The following is a 26975-nucleotide window of genomic DNA, read 5'->3' as shown; positions in this document are numbered from 1 at the left end:
CAGGTCTGGAAGAGTGTCCTAGAATGACTTAAGGGAGTTGGGATGAAAATCTTCTCCTCTTTTATCCTTGGATGATGATAATTCTCTGTTGTGTGTTTTATATTGATTGTCAGTATTCTCTGAAGTGTGTTTTATGTTGATTCCCAGATTTTTGCTAAAGGGCTCAAACTGCATTTCTTACAGAGTAAACTTGCTCCTTCTTAGAGTCTATTAGTTGTCTTCTCTTCTCCACTCCTTTCCATCTTCCTCCCAAAGAAACTACCTAGTTAAGGTCCTACACTCAGATTCTGTTTCTCTGAGGTTCCAAACCAAAATATATATACATATATTCTTAATTTTTGTAGTATTTTTTCCTTATGTTTATGTACTCCTTTACTTTTAATTGTGTGTTAGTCCTGAGGCTTAGTACGCTACCACCTGAGCCATAACTACACTTCTTTGGGGGGGTGGGCTAATTGAATATGAGTCTCACATACTTTCCTGCCCAGGCTGGCTTTGAACCACAGTCCTTAGATCTTAGCCTTTTGAGTAGCTAGAATTATAGGAATAAGCCACCAACCACCCAGCTGACTCCTTTACATTTCATAGCATTTTCTTTTGGATTCTCTAAGATTTGAATCTTAGAGAAACTAGATTGTATGGGATAAATCTCTACATCTCTGACAATTGTTGCTCCTTTCTCCAAATTTGTATCACAGAAAAGAATGGTACAGGTGAGTATACATCTGTTTGGGAGATTATGTACAAGGGATGAAAATATATGAAATATGACTAAATGTGTATTTATCTGTATGTTTATGTGTATCCTTATTTTTAGAGAGGATTCACAATATATATTTCATTCACTGCTCTGCAGTTAAAAGAATTTTTAAATGATTATCATTGAGTAGTTACATAAAGGAATTTCCATTCAACATTTCAGGTTATGAATAAAAGGTATCTTGATCAGTGTCCCTTCTTCTATCTCTTCCAACCTCACCCATCTTCTCTAGTTACTTACTTCCCATTGCATATATGTACATTGAATATTATGACTGTATCGTCCCACTCTTTCTCTCCCCAGTTGTCTACCTCTCCCTTAATCCTCTATAACACACTTTCCAGCTTCCTGGTACTCATTTTGTGAAATTGTAAGTTAGTTGTTCATAGGAGTTACACAATTGCTATCCTTCCCTGTGTATACCATGATGTTAACAATTTGAAGAATGAAGAGTAATGAGAGTACTTTATTTAATGCTTGTAACTTACTTCATGTCTAGGATGACTAGTAGTGGAAAGCAAACCACACTATTAAGGGAGTTTGCTTATATAATAAGTCAGAGATGAAGCGTCTGGAGGAATGAGATTGAGGCTTTTATTATGATATTTCAGGATAGAAGCAATAGATTGGTCATTGCTGGATTTTGATTGGAGAGTATAATTGTGACTTGAAGTCTGCTCAGACAGCTGTTTGATGTGGGGGGGGGGCAAAGGAGTATCATGCAATGACCAAAAAGCCAAGTCATCTTTCCCTCATACTTGTTTCATTTTATATTCTGCACATTGTCTACCAGTTCTGCAGGATTTAGTTTGTGTGTTGGAGTTTCTCTTTAGTGTCCTAAGCAGGATGCTTATAAAGAAGAGTTGAAGACATATGGAATAGGGAAGTGCTCACAGAAAATAATTATATATAGATTATTGCATAGACTATAGAACATCATCACCTTGAAATGAATGCTCAGTAGTAATCATATGAATTAGCTTTTCAAAAATTAGCTGTGTTGGGTAGGGAGTTGGCTTAGTAGAGTGCCTAGTATACACAAAGACCCAGGTTTGATTCCTTGGTATCATATACATAGAAAAGGCTGGAAGTAGTTCTGTGGCTGATGTGATAGAGCTCCAGCCTTGAGAAAGCCCAAGGACTGTGCTCAGACCCTGAGTTCAGGCACCAGGACTAGCAAAAAAATTCAGTTAAAAAAATTAGCTGTCTTTAGAATACTGATACAGGTATTTTAGTGAATGTTTGCTGCCTATTTTTGAAACAAAAAAGACAAAAGACAAAAGATCAATGGAAGAGAAACCTCAAATAAATTATGCTGATTTTGTTTATGTTCCTGGGAAGTGACTAAATTCTACACCGGGATTTTAGATGACGTTCTATTTATTTATCATCTGATTTATTAGTGATACACATTGAGATAGAGCTGATTCTGAAGTACAGGTAAGCCCCCCAGGGTTTTGCCACTAACCTCAAAGCCACACAGACTGCTAGGCTAGACAGATGCGTCTTGAGTAGAGGGTGCTTTGGGGCAGCAGCTACAATTTCCACATAATGAAAGGCATCAATGGAAAAATAATATCATGCCAGATGCTGCTAAAATTGTATATGCCTGTAAACTAGGAAAATGACTAGAGAGGAAATGATAGACATTATTCTAGAATTATTTGAAATATCGGCTATTGTTCTTTCCACTGGTCTATATTGTCCATATATGGCCTAAAGTAAAAATATTTTAAGAGTCATTAATGGCTGTCTGCTTAAAATTCATCCTTAAAACTATCAGCAAATAGAAAGCCGAAGCCTCTTGTTATCATTTCATGGATGACAGCTCTCCAGTCAGGTCCAGAGGACAATGCTTTTCTTTACTCTTTCTAAAGATTTCTCTCTTTCCTGAGATCTATCTGCAGCACCTACCTGCTCAATCCTTTCAGTACTCCACTGCTTTAATTTTTCACATGCTATTAGACATTATTATTTTCATATCAGTTATAGGACTTGAACTCAGACCTCTCAATCTTGTTTAGCTTTCTGGATCAAGGCCGATGCTCTATTAATTGTGACACACTTCTACTTCTGACTTTTTGGAGGGTACCTCTTCTGGAGCTTGAACTCAGAACCTGAGCACTATCCCTGAAATTTTTGCTCAAGGCTTGAACTCTACCACTTGAGCCACAGCTCAACCATATGATATTAACTGGCTGATAACTGGGGAACAGAAAAAGATGGCCACACCAGTCCTTAATAGCAGCCCATGTTTCTAAAGTTTAAATGAATGTCCTCTTCTCTGAGTTTCTGTCTTTCATAAAAAAAATATTTAGAAAGACCTTCCCTATAATCCCACCATACCACTCCTGGGCATCTTCCTGAACCCAGGATATGATAAGGACACCTGCTCAGCTATGTTCATCTCTGCACTATTCACAATATCCAGACAATGGAAACAATCCAGATGCCCTATTGCAGATGAATGGATACAAAAATGTGATATATATATATATATATATATATATATATATACACACACACACACAATGGAATTCTACATAGCCAACAGACAAGATAAAATAATGGTATCTGCAGGGAAGTGGATGAATCTAGAGCAAATAATGTTGAGTGAGACAAGTCAAGACCAAAGGAACAAAAGGCTCATGGTATCCTTAATATGTGGCTATTAGATCCAAACAGTACAAGAACTAGGACTCAATATTTGTGGACCCAATGCTATGGACATGGTACTAGAAATATAAACACAACTACATAAACATAAAAATTTATTACTCTATAGACATAATGTTTTATTACATAGATCAATATGTATGACATACAAACCCTTGGCCTAATTTTGATTCTGTTCTAAAATCTAAGTGCCAGTGATTCTATATAGAGATTCTCTTCTTGAATACTTGTTTGTCAAACACATCATTTGAAATATGATGTAAAAATCAATGTTAATATAGACTTTTTGAAAAAAGGACAGAAGTTTTTCTCTGCAGGGTAGTTTACTCATACCCGAATGCTCTTAATAATCAGCATTACCAAATGACAAATTGAATTAAGGTTTATGTGGTTACTGGTACTAGCATTGCCATCAACTTTGAGAATTTTTAAACATGTTGGTTTATGAATACACATATTTTAAAATCATTCAATATGTCAGTTTATAAATACAATGAATTTTTTTTTGCCAGTCCTGGGCTTGAGCTCAGGGTCTGAGCACTGTCCTTGGACTTTCTCAAGGCTAGAGCTCTACCACTTGAACCTCAGCACCACTTCCGGCCTTTTTTCGTATGTATGTGGTACCGAGGAATCAAACCTGGGTCTTTGTGCATGCTAGGCGAGCACTTTAACCACTAGGCCAAACTCCCGGCCCCTACAATGAATTTTTATCAGTGTCAAAAATTATTTAGCAAAGTAATATGTTGGCAAGTATATAATACATCTGGTAGCCAGCAATTCTCATTTAGAACTCACAAGACATATGCAAAGCCATAGAATCTATCTATCTATCTATCTATCTATCTATCTATCTATCTATCTATCTATCTATCATCTATCTGTCTATCATCTATCTCTTTATTATTTTTTAAATTGGGGCTACAGTTACATTCATGGGGTAGTGAACACATTACATCTTGAATATTGTTACCCTTTCCCATGATTTCTCCCACTTTCCCTTGCCACCATTCCAAGCTGTAAAGTTCATTTCCAACCTACTGTTCTGTGAATATCACTCTGCTGTTACACTGGTTCACCCTTTGATGTTTGTCACATCATCTTGTTTTTAACATTCCCTTCCCTGATTCACATAAACAAACAGATGTATATATAGTACACCAGATACCAAAGTCAGATATAACAAAAAGGGATAAACCATAAGGAAAAGAGATAATCAAACATTGAATAAAGAAATAACTTCACATAGTACATTGACAACAAAACCCACAAAAGTAAATCTCTTGTTCTTCATTCTGTAATTCATTTTTACTATCTCTCTTTATATTCATATACACAGACACATTTCTGAGTTTTTGAACAAATCCACTGAAGTCTGTGGTTTTCCATATCTATATGATTTAAGCCATGGAGTGAGTTCAACTTTTTCTTAAGGTCTACCAATCTTTAACTGCTCTTGATATAGAGTCACTCAGGGTATAAAACTGGAAATGATCTCTTTGGCAGCTTCTCACTTCTCTTTTGGCATGTCTATTTCCCTCAGGCCAGTCCTAGACATAGTGAAGCTATAGTTCTATTCTGAGTGAATGAAGCATCTCCTGAGGTTGTTTTTTTAAGCAAGTAATGCTAGGGGTATTCATTTAATGCTTTGTAGAATAATTATGATTTTTCAAATTGTGTACTTGACTAATTTGGTAGATACTGGATGAATTGGTTAAGATCAAGGTATAATCTTGGGCCTAAGGAGAGCTGGTACCCAGAAATGGCTCCCAGATGAGAAATGCAAGTGGAGAAAATCTTATCAAGTCTATTGCTATTGAAGATGACAAATAAGTGGGTTCTAGAAAGACTATTACACTAGGAGGATTTAGAAACTTGGTCACGTTTTGCCATATGGTTAATGTTGTCATATGGTTAATTCTTAAATCTATAGTGACTAACCAAATCAGTATATATATAAATAATATATATATATATATATATAGAGAGAGAGAGAGAGAGAGAGAGAGAGAAAGAGACAGAGACAGAGACAGAGAAATAGAGAGAGACACAGAGAGACAGAAAGAGAGAGAGAGACAGAGAGAGAGAGAGACAGAGAGAGAGAGAGACAGAGAGAGAGAGAGAGAGACAGATAGGTAAGCAGATAACAATGTCTTAGGAGTCTAACTGAGCAGTGGTCTACTGTACCCAACATGGAAGGAGAAGAATCCAGGTGACACTTGCTCTTTCAAATAAAGAGAAAAGCCTGTCTGATGAAGGCTTGACTTTAGGCTTGAAAGAGGGAAGAAAATGACACATGAAAGGCAACAGAATTTGAACCCTCAGGTTCAACTTCAGATCTTTTTCTTCAGTGTGCCACATGGCATTTATCATGTTCTTTCCTTGAGATACTGGTGAGTCTTTCAAACTTTTGTGCTTTCATCATTATTTTGTAATATTAAAATAATAACACACCATTTATTTAAAATTTAAAAAATGTGGACTTGTGAGAACAAATAAACCAATTATTAATAATTTCCATGCTTTTGTAATTGGTTTCACTGTTTCCCATTTTATATTTGCTTACACTTTTGTGGGTTTTATTACACTGATAGCATAGTGTGTGTGTGTGTGTGTGTGTGTGTGTGTGTGTGTGTGTGTGTACAAGGGCTTGAACTCAGGGCCTTATGCTTTATGCTTTTATTTGACTTTTTCACTAAAGGATGGCTCTCTACCACTTGAGGCAAACTTCCACTTCTGACTTTTCACTGGTTAATTGGAGATAAGTCTCGTAGATTTATTTTCTGTTTGGCCTACCTCCCAACTATGATTCTCAGTTCTCAGTTCCATAAGCAGCTCAAATTACATGCATAAGACCCTGGCATCCCAGTCAATCATTATTAGTTGTCAAATCATTTCTTTTATAATGACAAAATAGCACTTCACCTAGCCAATTATAGTGATATCTCTGGCTTTTTATAGAAATACAGAGATAATAGATATGAACAGAAAAAAGCCATTTGCAAGTTTCTTGATGACTTCCATTTGGACATGATCTTTATATATTGTTAGAAGGAGAGATGTTTTCAATGATATCATATTTGATATGGTTTCAGGACTAAAGTTAGCATAATTTATGTTTTATGTTTCTTCATTTTATGGGTGGTCCTGCAGGCTGACCTCAGGGCTTTGTAGTTACTAGGTAAGTGCTCTACTAGCTAAGCCCTGCCCCTAGGCTTTTTTTTTGCTTTATTTTTCAAATAGAGTCTCATGCTTTTGCTTAGGTATCCTAGATTACAATCTTCCTATTGTACTTTCTGCCTTATGTACAAATGTAGATTAAGAAAGCATCTTATGAACTTTTTTGCCTCATCTGATTCCAAAATCACAGTCTCCTGAGCTCCATGTCCCAAGTATCAAGGAATACACACATGAGTAATTTCACTGGATCTGATTTATATTTCATTTTGTGAACATTCATACCATAGAGTGACACATCAAAGATGGTCTCAGTTTTGTCTTATTGTCCTCATACTCCTGAGTATGTTGGCATCAGTATACTATGACTATGTCCCACCATAGAGGAATATCTGAGTCCAAAAGTACCTTAAAATTGTTATGAGAATAGAGCAATTGGTTCCAAGGGCCTCTCTCTGAGCCTTCTTCTTTCATAAGGCATCCTATGCTTTGGGTTGAGGAATCCTTAGGTAATTCTTCAAATCATTGTGTTAGGAGATAGCTTACATGACCTGAGGGCTCTATTTTGCAGGCAAATTGGGATCAATGGAATGACTTGGTATTTGAATCATATTTACCTTCACCACAGCAAGAATAACAGGATACACTAAATTTATATTCTGGGATTCAAAAAATCATTGGAATGATTAATTTTTTTCCTGAAGTCACAACAATTTTCTTGAAAAAGTTGTAAGCACACATATCATAAGTGTACAGATGAATTTTCACTAATTGAAATTACTTACTGAGTATAATTTTTCTTGTTTCTTTTTATTCTTCTTGCTGTTCTTTCCTACTATATGAGTATACCAGATTTTTCCATCCTACTGTTAACATTTAGTTCTTTCTGATTTTGAATTTGTTTTTGACTTTTAAAGAATAATACTGCAACAAAGCATTTGTAGAAATGTTTTTATATATAACATAATACATACGCATTTCTGTTAAGTATATACTAGAAGCAGAAACAGTGAGTCATAGGGAATGCATATATTAAGTTTTGATAGATACTGGGAACTGTTTCAGAACTTTTTATTTTTTTAACCACCATATGCTTCTACTAGCTGTGAACAATAATTCTACTTGCTCATGCCCTTGACAACACTTTACAATGAATGTATAGTTTTGCTTTGCTTTTGACTCACAGTGTTTGTGGAAATTAATCAAGAATTAAAATTTGGTGTAATGTTTAGATAGCCTTTACTCATATTTTTTAATCAATGATGTTTAATCAGAAGATATAAAGCTTGATACTGCATTAACATTCAAGTCTTATCAATGATATAATGGAGTCTATTCAAAAGACAACTGCTGGCTCACTCTAGTAATCCTAGCTATCAAAATGCTGATATCTGAGGATCATGGCTCAAAGACAGCCATGGAAGGAAAAGTGGAAAGGTATTAGCCTTCAGCAAAAAAGCTTAGGGATAGTGTTCAAGCCCTGAGTTCAAGTCCCCAAACCAACAATAACAACAAAGTGAAACTTGTGTTATATATTAGTTTTCCCAATGTTCACATTAGAAATTGATCATAACTATAAACAGTTGCAACATATTTGATCTCCTTAATAAGATAGTTCGCCCGAATTCTGCTTAGAAAGAACAGTGAACAAAACGAATTGAGAAGTGAAGTTTAATGAATAACTAAAGTTACTGATACATAGCCACTTCTATTCGTTTATCTAATGTCCATTGTTACTATCTCTCCTCCAAGACAGAGTAGAATAGTTTCAGTAGAGATCATGTGGTCCACATAGCCTCAGCTATTTACTTTCTGGCCTAGATATGATGACCTAAAATATTTATTTGGGAATGGGATAAGAAGGTGTAGTAATGCTAAGATTTGAACTTATGACCTTGTCCTTGTTAGGTCTCATATTTTACTACTTGAAACATGCCCCATTACATTTATTCCCTACCTGTCATGGACCATGCTATTTATGTTCCCTGCATAGCGGTGAGACAGGTGCATGTCACCCTGTCCAGCTTTTATTTGTTGAGAAGTAGTATCATGAACATCTTGCCAGGACTGGCCTCAAGTTTCTATCCTTTCAGTTTCCCCACTCTGAGTCACGGAAGATTATAAGGCATGAGCCACTATACCTGGCTGAAATTATGTTTTAATTGCTAATGATATCTGAGAAATAGCCAAAAATGTCATTTATTTACTTTTTGTTTTTAATTTTTATGTCAGTCCTGGGGCCTGGGTGCTATCCCTGAGCTTTTTTTTCTTCTTCAAGGCTAGTGCTCTAACACTTGAGCCATAGTTCCACTTCTGGCTTTTTTGGTGGTTAATTGGAGATAAGAGAGTCTCATAAGCTTTCCTGGTGGGGCTAGCTTGGAAGTATGATCATCAGATCTCAGCCCGAGTAGGTAGTATTACAGGCATGAGCCACTGGCACCCGATAGATTCCATTTATTGACAAAAACAGCTTCAGTGTTCATAGTCCTTCAAGTAAACTCTATAAATATATGAGAGGATGAATCTTTGTTTATGGGTGCTGAACTTGAATTGCATGTATTTTTTATATTTCATTAAATATTCTTTGTCAGTTTGGGGACTTGAACTCTGGGCCTGGGCGCTGTCCCTGAGTACTTCAGCTCAAGGCTACCGCCCTACCCCTTGAGCCACAATACTACTTCCGGTGTTCTGGTAGTTAATTGGAGATAATAGTCTCAAGGACTTTAGTGCCTGGGCTGGATTTGGACCTCGGTCCTCAGATTTCAACCTCCTAAGTAGCTAAGATTACAGGCATGAGCCACTAGCAACTGGCAAAATAATCTTTTGAAGTTTTTTTTCCCCCCCAACCATTTATCCTTCTAAGGGCATGGGATATGCAAATGCAGATGCTTTGCTGGATGTGCCCTATGTGCCATAGTTTGCTGACCCCTGTTCTAGTGCTTTAGCTGCTGATAAGCATACTGAAGGTAGAGATTGTCTGCTTTCAAGTGCTCTTTGTCATCTAACCCTGGAATCGTAAAAATCCTATGCCTCACCAACATTAATGGAATGAAATATTCTTGTCATTTCAAATTATATAGCATGTTAAAAAATCCCAAGTTAAATATAAATGATCTTCTTTTATTCAGCATGTAAGGATCTGAAATGGTTATTCTTGATTTAAAGCCTGATTGGTGTAAGAAGCCCCTAAGAGATTACTAAAGTTCAAGTCTGTGTATCTCTCTTGGACTATTTCAGAAAGGATTAACTAAAGGATAATCCACCCTGAATATGGGTTAGACTGTCTCATAGACTGATGGCCTGAGTGTATTAAAATGGGGAAAGGGAGATCCGACTAGTGTAAGTTAGCACTCCTGGCCTCCGTGAATTGAGCTGATCTGCAATGCCACACCTCCCCATCCATGATACCTGCATTCTCTGAACCAAACAAGATGCGACAATATCTTTCCTTTTAAAAGTATTTATGCCAAGTATTTTGTCACAATGATGAGAAAATGACACAACAGTGTCACAGGCCTACTATGTGCTGCACATATATTTTATTGCTTACTAGAGCTAATGCCAGCTACTCAGAAGAAAAACTCGTTAACTTGTCATTCCTCTTTTACCACAAATGTCCTATATTCAGGACATTGGATATTAGTATATTAAATTCATATGCGTATGAATAGCCAGAGTTATTATCTGTCAGGCATTCTGATGAGAAAATCAGGAGCATAACAACAATGAAGTGGGAAACAGGTTTTTTTTTTCCTTCCTTTAACTATGGGTAAACAAGAACACTGCTAGCATTTCTTTTGTTTTTATTAACATTGATTTTTACATCATATTTCAAATGATGTGTTTAACAATATTCAAGAAGCGAATCTCTATATACAATCACTGGCACTTAGATTTTAGAATATACTTAAAATTAGACTGAGGGTTTGTATGTCATAGATACATATAGTTCTATGTAATAAAACATTATGTCTATAGAGTCATAAATTTTTATATCTATGTAGTTGTGTTTATATTTCCAATATCATGTCCATAGCATTGAGTCCACAAATATTGTACTGTTTGGAATAATAGCCACACATTAAGGATACCATGTGGCTTTTGTTCCTTTGGTCTTGACTTGTCTCACTCAGCATGATTTGCTCTAGATTCATCCACTTCCCTGTGAATGCCATTATTTTATCTTGTCAGTTGGCTGCGTAGAATTCCATTGTGTGTGTGTATATATATATATATATATATATATATCACATTTTTTGTATCCATTCATGTGTAATGGGGCATCTGGATTGTTTCCATTGCTTACCTATTGTGAATAGTGCAGAGATGAACATAGCTTAGCAGGTGTCCTTATCATATCCTGGGATATGATGTTCAGGATAGATGCCCAGGAATGATATTAGATAATATACAACAAATTTTGTAAAAGCATTGATTTAAAAACAAGTCAAATCTCCATCTGCAACATTAGTTATTATGGTACATGCTCATAACCCTTGAGTTTTTAAAAAATCAATTTCATTATTTAAGCTGATAATCAACAAGGAAAAATTTTAGACTTTCACAAAATATATTGAGGTAAATAGTCTATACAATTATCACGAAGGTCACCAGTCTTGAAATGATGTGCATCTTCCCCTTGACAAAATAAAACTGCAAACTTTGGGGTTAAATCTACTGGTATTATATCCTTTTTGGTTCTTTACTAATTGTGTGACTCTGGGCAATTACCCCAGTCTCCCTGCTATAGTTTTCTTATCTGCAAGATAATAGTATGTACTGACAGGGCATTGTAAAGAGTAAATGAGACAGTACTGCAAATTACTTACTATAAGTGCTCAATGAAGGTTGGGTGTTAATATGATTAAAATTTACAAAAAAAGACAACACACTAATTTGGCCCGTTTGTTTCCTCCTCTTCTCCTTTCCCTCCACCTTCTTTTATCTCTTTTATATCCTCAGCTCCCTCTCCCAGATCTTTAATGGCTTTATAATATTTCATTTATGGCTATATTTTATTATTCAACAGTTTGGATTATTTCCTACTTTTAATCTAATAATCTATTATTACTTGTTTTACAACGAGACACTCATTGCTCATTGCATTAGATTGTTATAATTTCCTAGAACAAGATTGTTAGTTTAACACATAAGCATATTTAAGCTTTCTTAACAGCATATTAAATTTCCCTTTTTAAAAATATTATATCATATAATACTCATAATAGTTATCTTGCTGTATGAATGATTTGAGCCAGGTAAACATAAACTTTTTTTTCAGAGACGATTTCTCATCTAATGCCTGTTCTTCGTTCATCTATATTCATCTAGTCTCTAATTTTTAGTTAAGTATGTAGACACAGAAAATACTGTTTCCCAGAGTTTAAGCAATTGTATGCATTCATATGATGAAAGAAAATATGATTAGTATAAATTCGAGGGATCATTCATTAGAGGAAGGGGCATGAGATCCTTTGACCTTTCATCTTCAATGATGGATGTCATACAAACATAAGTACTGCTGGGCAATGTAATTCTAGTTACTAAGAAGGCTAGGACCTTTGAATGCAGCCTGGATAAAAGGGTCATGAGTCTCGATCTTCAAAATGAACAGAAGAAAAATAGGTTTGGAGATGTGACTCAAATGATAGAAATAGATGACATTATTGAATGCCTCTTTGACATACATAGGTGTTTTTATAATGAAATATTTAATTTATATGTTCAATTTAATTATATTACTTGTATTGTAATAGAAATTTTTGTGGGTATTTAATGTAGAGTTTTTGTGGTAATTTATATTTCATGTAATACTTAAATCTATAGAACATATTTAGCTCCCCAGTGTGACCTGGGTACATTTATATTATCTAGAAAAGTTGTTATATCCTGGATGTTATGTATGTTTAAATATTCTAAAGAGTTAATTAATGAATTTGAACTGAGTGCTCACTCAAACCAATTAAAACTGGTCAGCTAAGATCTTAAAAAACCCTAGAGGTATTAAATATCTATAAAATAGCAAAACATATGATGGAAAAATTTAGTAAAGACTATTCGTAAATACAGAAACACATCTAAATTGAAACCATGTTAATTTTTTGGCCAATCCTGGGGCTTGAACTCAGGGCCTGAGCGCTGTCTTTGGGCTTTCTCAAGGCTAGAGTTCTGCCATTTGAGCCACAGCACCATACATGGCTTTTTCTATGTGTGTGGTACCGAGCAATCAAACCTGGGTCTTCATGAATGCTAGGCAAGCACTCTACCACTAGGCTACACTCCCAACCAATTTTGTTTCTTAATTGAACTGTATCTTGCAATTCCAACCAAATATATTTAAGTTTTACATGTTGATTATTTAATATACATAAACACTGTGAAATAATTATCAAAGAATAATAATGCATTGGCCGGGAGCGTAGTCTAGTGGGAGAGTGCTTGTCTTGCATGCACAAAGCCCTGAATTCAATTCCTCAGTACCATATACATAGAAAAAGCTGGAAGTGGCACTGTGACTCAAGTGTTAGAATGCTAGTCTTGAGAAAAAGTGTCTAAGGACAGCGCCCTGGTCCCGAGGTCAAGACCCACAACTGGCAAAAAAAAATTAAAAGTAAAATGTAATAGTAATTTAAAAAAGAATAATAATGCCTGTTGCTGGTGGTTCAAACCTGTAATTGTAACTACTCAGGGTGCTAAGGGCTCAGAATCAGGTAGGAGGACAAATTCTAGAAACTTTTAGTTCTAACAAGCTAGTAAAAAAAAAAAACCGTAGTTGAGAGGTGCCTCAAGTGGTAGAGCATTAGCTATTAGCTTTGATTGAAAAATCTAAGTGAGAGTGCAAGGTCCAGAGTTCATGCAGCAATACTGGCATACACATGCACACACACACACACACACACACACACACACACACACACACACACACTCACAGCATACTAATTACCTGTTTCATATTATCACTTCTGACCAGGATCAAAAGTCACCTTTCCCACAAAGGAATTGCTTATTCTGGCATACTATGGTTTGGAGACTTTAAAGTCTTCATGTTTGTAAAGAGATCCAAAAGGCAGATTGGAAATAGAGTAGGAGAAACCCCTGCAATCACACACAATAGTGTTATAAATAAAATATTTCCTACTATCTCATTCCCATAGGGGATGTATGGATCATTTATCTGGCGTTGTTCTAAGTACATTTCACATATTCACTTACCTAATTTTTAAACAGCCCTGTGTGATTGTTATTCCTACATTGCTGTGTTTGATCAGGTCGTAGATTCTTTGATTAATTCCTTTTCCTGTAATATCTAATGAGATTCATCTTACTATCAAAAAATTTTACTATTAATTTTTTCCCTGTTTGAGTCACATGTGATAATGGTGGGACTTATAATCAGGGGCTGTTAGAATTGTGATAATGACATGTTTGTCCTCATGTAGAGGTGAGAAAACTTTTCTCTAGCACCTGCCATAGATTCTTATATGCAGTGAACACTCACCTATTTTACACTAGATTTATTGCCTTATAGTACACTTGGGTCCCAGAAATGGCATTATGTCCCCCTCGTAATTATTGTTCAGCATTTTTGAAGTGTCATTTCCTGCCTAGGTGGTAAGCATTTCTGTACACAGAAGCCTTGTTTCCTAACCAGGGCCTATCTATACAGTAAGAAAGCAGAGAGTTTCTCTGTATGGCTGCCAGGATGAGTCTCTGCATTAGTTGATGACTCATCCTCCCAGGGTCTTCCTGCTTGAATGCTGCAAGTAAATATATTCTGCAGAGGAAGCACAGCACCATGGGGTGGAAAACAGAAAGTCCAGCCCTTCTGGACAAGGAGGATTTGTAATCACCAAGCTGTCAGCCACAGCTCAGAAAACCCTTTGAGAGAGAGAATCAGAGGCTTAAGCATTGCCCCTGGGTGTTTTGCCACTTTAAAATGTACAAGCTTATTTGCTTAAAATTCTAAGAATTTGTTTAATTGCAGAGCCTGGAAGGTAACATTGAAATGCAGAGATAATAAGAAAATGCCAGTGCTAGAAAGCAAAGGATTTTTGTGAATCCTATCAACACTGCTGAACCCAAATATGGATTTGGCCATATTTATGCAAATAGCTTGTTTCTGATAATGATTGTAATTATACAACCATCACCGGGAAGTACAAGAAAACAGTTTCTCAACCTATATTGGTAAATTCCTTATGGGACATTTTCTCCAAGGGCTGAGAACATAAGGGACAATAGGTGATGCAAAATATATCCCTTCAACTAATCTTTATTGAATTACTAGTATTTGTCATGACAGGGGTGGAAGCAGAATGTGAGCTGGCTCTATGCCTGGAGAACAGGCTGAAAGAATCTACCATCCATTGGAGAGCAGCCATGTAAACACAGGGTAACCTAAGAACACATGAGAGTCATATACTTGGGAGAGAGGATAGCAACAATCAGGGAAAGGGAGGAGAATTAACTGTATTTGGAAAGACTGGATAGATTTTTGAGGGTAAAGGAAGATGAAATAAGGATGGACTGACTATTTGACATTGAAAGTGAATAGCTTCTGCTCAATGTGTTGGACCATGAATTTGTTCTGAATAGATGAATCTTAAAGGGAGAAGGGAACAGGGGCAAGGCTGAAGTGAAGCAAAGGCAGTTTGGTACATGTCATCACATCACCTATCACTGGCTGGTTGAGATAGTGCCTACAGGATTTTCCCACTATAAAGTTATTCTTTTTTTTTTTTTGCAATACGCTTTTTTATTTTGTGCTAGCCCTGGGGCTTGAACTCAGGGCCTGGGAGCTATCCATGAGCATCCTTTGCTCAAGGCTAGTACTCTACTGCTTAACACATGGCTTCACCTCAGGCTAATTGGAAAGAAGACTCCCACTGACTTTTTTGCCTGGGCTGGCTTTGAACTGCGATTCTCAGATCTCAGCCTCCTATGTTATTGGTGTGAGCCACAAGCACCTGGCCTCTGCCGTACTCTTTAGAAGGAAGTGATTATAGCTAATGTTTTAATTTCTCATATTATTTATTATTTAACTTTTCAATTGCAAAATTTCCAGCATATACAAATATACAGAATAGTGTAACAAAGCTACATGTACTGTTTTTTTTAAAAATTGTTGGGGTTATGTATAGAGGGGTTACAGTCACATTTGTCAGGTAGTGACATTCTTGAACATTGATACCCCTTTCCATGTTTTTCTTCCACTTTCCCTCCCTCTATGGCCTCCCAAACACCTTGTTTTTCCCTTGCCTTCCCTATTCCAAGTAAACAAAGAAATGTATTTACAATATACCAGGTACCACATTCAGATACAGTAGAAACATGAAATAAATTGTCAGAGGAAAAAAGAGAAAAGGAATAACTTTACATACTACATTTAAAACAACAATCACAAAGGTAAACCTGCCTATTCTGAGAGTTTTATCCCAGGATAAAACGAGTTCATTTCACTTAGTCTAATCCATTATGAGTGCATGTACATAGCTTTGGAGTTATTGTGATCCACTGCTAGGACAATCCTAGACATATACTAATTATTACAAATGAGGGAAATCATGGAGTCTATGTTGCTTTGGGTCTGGCTTACTTCACTTAATATGATTTTTTTCAAGTCTTCCATTTTCCATGTATCCTTTATAAAACTTTAAGCCTTAGGATTATTCTCCTTTTAGCTATGGGAGTGTGAAAAATTAGCATGTATGAAAATCACCTACTAGCCTTGTTTTGGAAAGGGGAGGAAATAAAAGAAAGGGAAAGGAGATGGATTAGAGCATGTTAGAAGCATGTATAGGAATGTAACAATTAAATATACCTTACAACACAGATTTCTGGGCCCCAAGCGCTGTTTTGGAGTTGTTTTGTATTAAGGTCTTTAGAACTCTAGATCTTGGGATTTTGTTAAAAAGAATAGCAACTTCGGATATGTATTATTAAAGATTCTTCCTTTAATAATATGGAAAAATATTGCTAAATCAGGTAGAACCATTCAAGTCTTAAATATTTCCTCAGGACACAGTGTAATCAGCTTTATATTCCTTAGCATGATAATCTAGGCCACTCATGATTGAACCTCAACTCCATTATCAGCTTCATCACACACTCTAATCTTTTCAGTATGGCCAAAATGGCATGTGTTTTTTCCTTCCTTCCTTCCTTCCTTCCTTCCTTCCTTCCTTCCTTCCTTCCTTCCTTCCTCTTTTCCTTCTTCCCTTTTTACTATTTTTTCTCATATTTCTTCCATTTTCTTTTTGTTCTCTCTCCCTCCCTCACTCTTTTCCTTCCTTCCTTCCCTCTATTCTTTTCTGTTTTCCTTCCTTCCTTCCTCTCTCCTTTCCTTCCTATATTTCCTTCCTTCTTTGCTTCTCTCCCCCTCCTTCCTTCTTCCATCCCTTCTTCCTTTCTTTCTTCCTTCCCACTCTCTCTCCCTCCCTTCTTCTCTCTTTCCCTTCCTCCCTCTCTCTTTTCTGTCATTCTTTCATCCTTCATCTCTTTCCTGTCTTTGTCTTTGTCTTTCTCTGTCTCTCTGTGTCTGTCTTTTGGCTGGTCCTGAGCTTTGAACTCATGGCCTGGATGTGATCTGCCACTTAAGCTATGGCTCCACTTTTGGTTTTTGGGGGGCATTATTAATTGGAAATAAGAGTCTCATGGACTTTCCTCCCTGGGTTGGCTTCAAACCGAGATACTCAGCCACCTGAGTAGCTAGGAGCACTGGTATGAGCCACCAGAATGGGTATCTTACCATGGATCTCTAACTTGGTCATCTCTTTGGAGGTTTCTAAAATAATCAGAATTTCAACCTTGCCTCATCACCCTGAGGACCAACTGAATTCCGGCCTGCATTTTAACAATACTCCCCATTTGATTAATAGGCACATCGAAGTGTGAGAATGCTTTCTAACGTAGTATCCATTGTGAACCTTTTCTCTTCTTTATATCCTCTTCTTTCTGTGTATGGGAACTCCACATCTTTCTGTTTTGATTCATCTACCAAGCTTCACTTCAAATATTGTTATCCTGTCAAATATTGTTACCCTGAATTCTTCACTGTTACCTTCCTTCCCACCTTTAAATATCAGTGCTCTATCCTTTACAGCTTTGATGCAATGTTATATAATTCTCATAAAATACTAATTTCATTTTCTCTTGGTGACTCAGGTACATGAGAAATGACTACATTCAAAGCTCTAGAGTACAATGACTATGTCTCATTTATTTTTGTATTCACCTAGTATTGTACTGTACAGATATTACAATTTCTATTTAAAAACAAAAAAGAAAATATATGACATAGTAAACCCAGTTAAGGACTTTCAATATCTGCCTTCACTTTCCCCGTTCTGCAGAACTCACTGAAATGTACAGCTGGAACAGTCAACTAATTTATTTTCATATCCACTTATAAGACAAGTATTCATTAGATTTTTTTTGGGGGGTGGACAGTACTGGCACTTTAACTCAGGTCCTGGGTGCTGTTCCTTAATGTTTTGTTTTGTTTTGTTTTGTTCACACAAGATGAACACTATACCACATAAGCCACACCTCCAGTTCCGGCTGGGTTTTGATGATTAATTAAAGATAAGAGACTAGACTTCCTTGTTGAATCTGGCTTCAAAGATGACCTTCAGGATCAAGGAGTTTGGCTTAGTGGAAGAGTGGTTGCCTAGTATGCACAAAGACCCAGGTTTGATTACTTGGTACCATATACATACATAGAAATGCTGGAAGTGGTGTTGTGGCTCAAGTGCTATAGTACTAGCCTTGAGAAGCCCAAGGACAGTGCTCAGGCCCTAAGTTCAAGCCCTAGGGAGGAACTCAACCTCCAACTCAGAAGCAAATCCGGAGCATAGGAAGGTTGGCAGAGGGACCAAAAACTAGGGACAAAATTCTGAGCTCAGAACCAAGAACCTACATAGATCTTAGCCTGCACCAGCAATGCGAGGATTTAAATTCCTTCAAATGGCCTCAAGAATTTGCACTTGGGGGAGTTTGAATCAGGAAACAGAGTTTGGTAATGGGCACTCAGAGAAGGCATTAGTCCCAGCTCATACTAGGTAAGAGAGGATTGAGCCTCTGACCGACACTGGGCATGCTTGAACCAAGGGCAAAGGACAAAGCCTGGGGCTCCCATTCAGAGCCCACATCAGTCATAGCCCAGACTCCTGCCTGAGGACTTAAGGCCCTACAGGCCTGGGATGAAGCTGCCAGCCAAGCCCACCCCAGGGTGGGGGGAGGGGGCAGTCCTACACATAGCCTGTCCATCTGTGCATCCATGAAAGAGACCTGAGAGCCACCCACAGCACAAGGAGGGTAGCACCCACCCACACTTGACCTTTTACCCCTGAGCAGGTGAGCCTCCAAAAGCACTAGAATGGGGAATATCTGCATTCAACTGGATTCAAAAGCCTGTGTGTGCATTCCTAACCTGAGAAGGCACTACCCACAGCACTGAGGATTGCACTCAGATCAGACCTCCTCTAAAGCCAGCCCGGGCATCCTTACATGGAATACCCTCATCCATAGGGCCAGGGGTCTGTACCTCACCAAAACCCAAAGCCCATCTGTGCTTTGCCTTGTGGGCTCCCTCACTCACAGAATGGGGGATCTAGTCCATCTGGCTCAGGAAGGCTGCCTAAATATCCCAGCGCCAGATGCCAATGACAACCCACAGCACTGAAGTTCATACCTCACTGGCACACAGGCTTGTGTATGTCTCTGTACCATCAGGCACACTATGTCCGAAGTCAGCACCCAGCTGCACACAGTTGAGGAACATGTAGTCGTGAAATAAAAAATATAATGTCAATTACTAAAAAGAGCAATGATTAAAATAAAGGCATGTCTGTGTTTGTATGCTCCCTAGGTATTTCAGTTGAAATGTTAGAAGTAGCAATATCTGTACCAGTGCATACACTTAGTAACCAAACATTGTGTCTGAATACATATCTCCAAGAGAAGCACCAGAATTTTTCTCATATATTTTTATTGTAATTAATAGAAGGGTTACATATTTGCCAGATAGATAAGCACCAGAATTTTTAATAGAAAGTGTGATTCTGTGCCTGGGACAGGACAAAATACAAGCTGAGAAAAGCATTTTGTTTTGACCAGAAAAATAAAGAAAATGCAAAAAGACCATCAAAATCAGGATGAGACTGATTCCAAAGCAATTCAGAATCCAACCAGAAAGTGCCAGTAGTGGTGGTAATCATTTTCTAAATAGCATTCGAAATAGAATGAAGGGTCTTTGGGGAAAAATGATTCTAGGTCTTAGAGGAAGTAAATATCAGAATGAATCATCAGTATACTATAATGCCCTAGGACTGGCACCAAAAAAAAGATGATTTTTAGCTCTCAGCCTCTTGAGTAGCTAAGATTATAGTTGTAAGTCACAGGTGCCTGACCCATTAGATATTTCTATCTATAATAACTGCTGAGATAAACTCAGTCACATTTGTGCCTAGTGTAAGCTTTGAGTACTGCATGTTCACCTTCCTTCTCATTTCACTATGTTTCCAGCATTGAAAAGTAAATTCATGATTCTCCTTAATTTGAAATTCTTATTTTTCTTCTGTCTTCTACTGAATTTACTTGTCCAATAAAGTTAGATATTACCAAAGTGTGTATGGCTATGCCAAAATAGTTGGCATCGTTACATCTGTGCTTAGTGAAGACGACTGTCTGCGTTTAGTTTGGGTTAATATAAGAAAATACCATTAGCTGAGAGGATTATAAACAACAGAAACTTACCTTAGAGGCCAGGAAGTTCAAGATCACAGCACAGTCTGATGGAACTCATTGAAATCTTTTTGTAACTTCCCATGGCAGAAGGGGAGAGGGGGAAGTCTCTAAATCCTCTTTTCTAAGGGCCCTAACACAGTTTTTGTGTGTTCTGCTTTCATGACCTCAGTGTCACTATTTCTATTTTAAAAAGTTGTTGGAAAGTTGATGTACAGAAGGGTTACAGTTATATAAGTAAGGTAATGAGTACATTTCCTTTTGGAAAATGTCACTCCCTTCTTCCTTCTCTCCAAGTATTTTCCTTCCCCACTTCGCTCCCCTTCAAGTTGTATGGTTCATTTCCAATGTAGCGTCTAGTGGGTTTTGTTGCTGAATTGTTTTGTCCTTTGTTCTACCATTTCTGTACTTTCCTTTCCCTTCCAGATTTCAACTTACAAGTTTAAGGGGGATGGAATAGACAATCCATCCATTCCAACTACTCAGGGTATATGCTATTAATTCACCTTCCCTTAATGAGATGTCGCAAGTTTAGTCCTGAAGGCCCACAAATATTCACATAGTCAGTGGATCTTCTACTTAGCTATGCTCCTTATATTTGAATTGTTCAATAACTAAGGACATATCAAGCTTTAGGGGCAGGTATTTAGTTCCAACATTCATATGAACAATAATACAATATGGTATTGCATGAACCATTAACTTATGATATCGTACTTGTTCACTTTGGGGTAAAATGTCTGCTGATCAGCTTGCTATATAGGCCATTGTGTTGTACCAGACTTGGTTTCCAAAGCAACAGCTCTCCTGTTGAATATTCATATATTTCTAACGTTCTTTTTATTTTGACGATTCTAGGGTTTGAACTAAGGGATTCATGCTTACTAGGAAGACATTCCCCCACTGGCCACACCTCCAGCCCTCTTGTGCTGTCTGTTCTGGAGATAGGGTCCTGTTTCCCAGCCAGGTATATACCTGAACTACAATCTGCTTCTTTTAGGCTTCTTATTACAGTGGGGATTACAGACAGGCACTACAATGTTCAGCTCCTTCTGTGGAGACACTCTCATACATGTTTATGCACCAGCTGGCCTGGAACTTCCCTTTTTATTATTTCAAAATTTCCCTTAATTGAAAGAGTGCTAAAATAATTTACCTCAATCAAATGCCCTCATATCAGAACCTGTATGAATACTTATAATATATATTATGTAACCAATCAAAATAGAGTATAATATATAACAAGTATAAATGTATTTTTAAAATCTTCATTGTAAAGATGTAAACAAAAGGGTTATAATTACATGAGTAAGGTAATGCATACATTTCTTTTTAAACATTGTTACCCCTCCCTCATTTTCTCTTGCTTACCCCTCCCTACTCCCCTCTCCCCCCAAGTTTCATAGTTCACTTCCAACATAGTGTCATGTAGGTATCATTATTGCATTAGTTCATCCTTTGTCCTGCTGTTTCTGTGATTCTGTTTCCCTTCCATGGATTGGATAAACTTATATATAAGACAAAGGGTACATAAAAATAAAACAGAAAAAAATAGAAATAACTGCATATAGGATATAATAAGAACTTCTTGCTTCCAATTCTTGGAGTTCATGTTGATGTGCTTCATTATATATGGTCCTGTGCACTTAGTGATTGGGCCATTGTGATCGCCTGCTAAGCATATCATAGACATATTCTAGTTGTTATGAATGAGTGAAACCATGCAACCTACTTTGCTTTGTGTTTGGCTTGTTTCACTTGATATGATTTTTTTCACGTCTTTCTATTTCCTTACAAATGGGGCAATGTCATTCTTTCTGACAGCAGCATAGAATTCCATTGTGTATAAATACCACATCTTGTTGATCCACTCATCAACTGAGGGGCATCTGGGTTGGTTCCATATCTTTGCTATGGTAAATAGTGCTACAATGATCATGGTTGTGCTGGGAGCATTAGTGAGACCTTGTTTCTGGTCATTTGAGTAGATGCTCAGGTGTGGGATTGATGGGTCAGAAGGGAGCATTGTGCTGAATGAGATTCCAGATGAATTTCTGTTGTTATGAATATAAACTTTGATTTCTTTAGACTGTGAAAATTCTTTCACATGTTGCTGTATGTCCTATAAACCTCATGCATTTTGAGTTCTTATATTTGTTGAACTTTTAAACCCTATATTCATGGCAATTCTCTGGAAAAACAGTGTATTCTTCCCAATGTGGCCCTGGTTATAGGTGGCTGATCATCAAATGGAGTGTGTGTCAGCTTTCATATGGTCATTTTCTGATCTATTCATACCAAAAAAGGGTAAGAACATGCTTGTTGTTAGGATATTTGTATATCCAAGGACTATTACAACACTTTTCCCCATTTTATTATATCCTTTAAAGAACATGGGATGCATGTTTACTATAATTATTTAGAGAACAGAACACTATCAAGAAAAAAAAAGACTAACTTGTAATTTTAATTACAACAAATAGTGATGTCATTTTGGTACATTGTTGTCTTTATATAGACAGGTAACAAAGCTCATAATTTGAACCTGAACGTATCTGCAACTTCTAATCAGAAAACGTTTATAGCTAGCTAACTAGAAGCTTTTGCATGATGGAAAAAAAGAACTATTAACTTCTCTGGAGAGAAAATGAGAATATCCAGTAGATACATGAAGAAATGTTCAACATCCCTGCCCATAAAGAAATGCAAATCAAAGCAACACTGAGATTCAAGCCCCAGTACTGGAACATACACATGAAAAATGCTCTTGATGATGCCTACATTCAGTTTCTACTTTATTTTTGATGAATAACAAATCATGCCCAAACTTATCAGTGCAAGAGAGCAACAAATCATATTTCTTTTCATGTATGTCGAGAATATATAGGAAGGTCTTCATGGAAGGGTTCTGGCCCCATATCTATCTGTACTTGCAATCAGAGCTTTCCAGAAAGCTCTCTTTGGGCAGTCTCAGTTCTCTATAGGTGAGTTCATTTTATCGGTAAGTTGGGGCTTCCTTTATGGAATGTTCCAGCTGGATTGACTTTTGGGACCTACATTTTGTGTCATTCCATCTTTTCAAGTGTACCCAGATTCAAGTGAATGGGAGAATTACCTTATCTCGCTATGAAAGACAAATTAGGATCATATTGTGAAGAGGCCCATCTAATGGGAAATGTTATGAACATCTTTAGAATGTACAAAATGCCATCCTTTTCATAGTTAAGAACTTTTAATTCTTGTAGGATCACATGTAAAATTAAACACACTGAATTAAAAAAACTTCTTAAGGGAATGTGTCTTTAAAAATGAATCCAAAAAAATAAAAAAATATAAAAAAGAAGCCAGTCTTTTGCCTTCATAGAGAAAACAGAATTTTCCATATGATTCTTAGAAATCTGGTAAAAAGCTGGGCTCCAAATTTTTTCTTGGTGATGCCTGAAGAAAGGATGTCAGGGCAAAGAAGTGATATTTATAAACTCTGAGGTTCCATTCTGTCCTTGCTACTATCTTTGGCTACTGAATCTCATTTTAGCTTCATGTAAAATGAAAATACAATTTTTTGAGCACCCCACAACTTTACTGTATGGAGTAAATGAGGTTTTCTAGGATAAAATACACTACAATTGAGAAAATTGCACACAATATAAGCTATTGCTATATTTCTTTTAAGGAATTTTGGTATTTTTCAAGCCATAGGCCTAGGCAGCTCTTCCCAATATCCTCTTTACATGTATTTATCTATCATCAGTCCTTGTACACAGCCAACACTTAATTGGGCCTGCGTCCCTTTGGTGACATGGTGAAAAGTCAACATACAGAGATTTAAGTGTGTCATCAATATCATTTTCATAGTATGTCTACCATATACTTTTATTTCTACTCTGTACATCATGTGAGCCTTTTGATTAGTGAACATTTCAGAGTTTACTAGTTTCTAGAATTGTCACTCAAGAAGCCTCAAATCATTTACATTGCATCACGTTGCTACTGCTTAATATGGACTCTGTGTTGGTTCATTGTTTCTCAACTTACTACTTTACATTTATTTATATTAAACAGCATTCTCAGTTTATTGGTCTAGTAACTATGAGGAACCAATCTATTTGAATTTTGCTGTTGTGGTTTTCCTTTGTGCCATGTATATCTATGATATAAAACTAATAAAAAAAATCTATGTACCTTAGAGAAGGTTATAAATATTTTATTAGTCATACTTCAGAGTCATAATATCAACCCCAAACAGGTCAAGTCAGTGTTTAAGACACCAGGCCATTGTGAAGATCTTCCAGGAGGAAATAAAGCCAATATCTTTCTAAGGTAAAGCTTTGATGAAACCTATCTCTCCCTATAAATTTGTACTATATTCTCTAGTGGCCTAAGGCTCTTAATTTTAGAACTCTCATGTAGTCTCTGTTTAAATAACCATGTTAAGGCTCCTTGAAAAATACTTTTGAAAATGAATATAACTTGTTGATTTAGACTATATCTGAAAAGCCAGTTAGGTCATCTGTTGAGAAAGTTGTTTAAAACTTAGGCATTTAATTAAAATCAGGCCTCAATAACCACTAGCTTGATATATATAAAACATGTTTGAGATCTTCTGGGTGTCAGATAGCCAGCTAAAATAAAAAACTACAGAGACTTTCTTATAAGAAGTTACAGATTAGCACAGAAGAGACTCAGTGATTCATCATTGCAGTTCTATTCTATGTGAAATATCGTTGGATGCTGCCATAGGGAATTGTAGATGGGCAGGGCATAGAGTGACTAATTCTACCAGGGAAGTTTAGGACATGGTGTTGAATATTATGAATATTGAGCTATTATTTGTCTTTGAGACTTTTTGGTTTGTGGCAGGATCACATGTACACAGGAAAGGTACAGTTTTTGGTCCTGCTTAACCCACTGCAGCTTCTAGAAGTGATGGGAACACTAACAGAACTCCAAGGAATGAGACAGATGAACAGGCATGCTATATAACATTTCTAAAAGGACCTGGCAAAAGAAATGTGCAGAACATGACGTCACACTTCTGACATGCAATCAATTGGCTAAATAAAGCAAAGTTAATCACTGTGTTCCTTTAAACATGCATAGGCCTGAAAAGTGTGTGTGTGTGTGTGTGTGTGTGTGTGTGTGTCTGGGAGGCGGTGTTTAGAAATAGGAAAAAAGGAGAAAATAGTCATCTGTTCCTTTGCCAGTCTTCAAAATCTTGAAGACTGAGCTTTTGTGTTCAAGGCCACCATTCTGCCACTTGAAACATAGCTCCCCTTCTGTATTGGAAGCCAGAGTGTGGAGCCAAGCTGTCCCTTGAATCTGCACATCAGAGTAAGATAACCTCACTAAGAAGTGAGTGCAATTTCTGAAGCTACATTATCTGTATTGTGAACATTCTGATCTCTTTGATTTATTGCTTTATTGTTTTTGGCCTTGTCCTGCTTAACTGATCTGAGATTTACCATCTGAATGTAACCCCTGGCAGTTCCCTGGTTTAGAGAAAGTATATAAGCTTGGATTTGGAAATAAACAGGGCTGCAGTCTTAAGCTCACAGCCTTCTTGGGCTGTTGACTTGGACTGTGGTCCTCCCGAGCCCCATCTGTTTGTCTCTCTTCTATTTTTTCCTAGTCCCTGCCCCCTATTTTTCAGGAGTCCTGGTTCGCTGCCAGCTGACCCCGGCACTTCTGAATTTCTGTTGTTTAATCATCATTGATACCTCTTATGGACTTTTTTTTGCCTATGTTGACTTCAAACTGCAATCCTCAGATCTCAGCCACCAGAGTCACTAGGATTACAGGAATGAACCAGCTTCTGGAATTTAATGCTTCGTTTTACATATTATCTTATTAAAAATCTTAATATCATTGACTAGAAGAGGATATTGTGATTTGTAAAAGTTTCATTTCACCCCAGTCCAAACGACAGCATCAGGCAGGGTTCTTCAGCTGATAATTACCCCTAGCAAAATAAGTATGAAAACAACAAAAAGCTCCCTTTCCAGAAAGAGGTGGCCATGACGTTAGAGACAGTCAGAAACACACTAAGAAGAACTATGAGAGGGAGTCACAAAACAGTAAGTGATCAATTTGAGCTCATTTGGTAATTTATTTCTCCCTTCACTTTGAACAACTGTTCTGCCTGATTTAGCACTTAATAACATACTTTCTCATTGTCTTCTAATTATTTGATATGCAAAAGTCTTATCTTCTCTCTGAAGCTGTGTTCTCTTTGTGGACAGGAATGTTGTAGCCTTATCTCTTTCCTAATCAACCAGTGTCCATTGGGTATTAGCAAACATTTTTGGGTGTCCAGTGAATAAATACCTGCTGTTAGTCTAAGGTGTCATGTATTCAGGCTCAATTATTATCGTTTTTCAGTCTCAGAGTCCTTTGCTATAAAAGAACTGTTAAACTTGATCATTTCTAAGGTCTTTTCTAGACCTGTGAATCTAAGAAGAATGATTTTATTCTGCATTTTTATTGGAAGAAATAAACCTGTCTTTGACATCCATAGTCACACATTAACATTGCACAGATAATCTGCCAGTTTTCATCAGAAGCCAGCACTTTACTTATTTCATCCAACTATCCATGAAATTATTTGCACATATACAAAGTTTGG

At 36.9% G+C, this 26975-nt stretch overlaps 1 pseudogene; it reads right to left on the bottom strand.

The window, feature by feature from the left end:
- LOC150040463 (prefoldin subunit 6 pseudogene) overlaps positions 1–19391 on the bottom strand; it is a 149941-nt pseudogene extending 130550 nt beyond the window's left edge.
- Between the last annotated feature and the right edge of the window lie 7584 nt (positions 19392–26975).

Source organism: Megascapheus bottae, chromosome X, assembly GCF_031878675.1.
Source record: "Megascapheus bottae isolate mThoBot1 chromosome X, mThoBot2.hap1, whole genome shotgun sequence".
NCBI lineage: Eukaryota > Metazoa > Chordata > Mammalia > Rodentia > Geomyidae > Megascapheus > Megascapheus bottae.
This window is presented reverse-complemented; position numbering and strand designations above follow the sequence as displayed.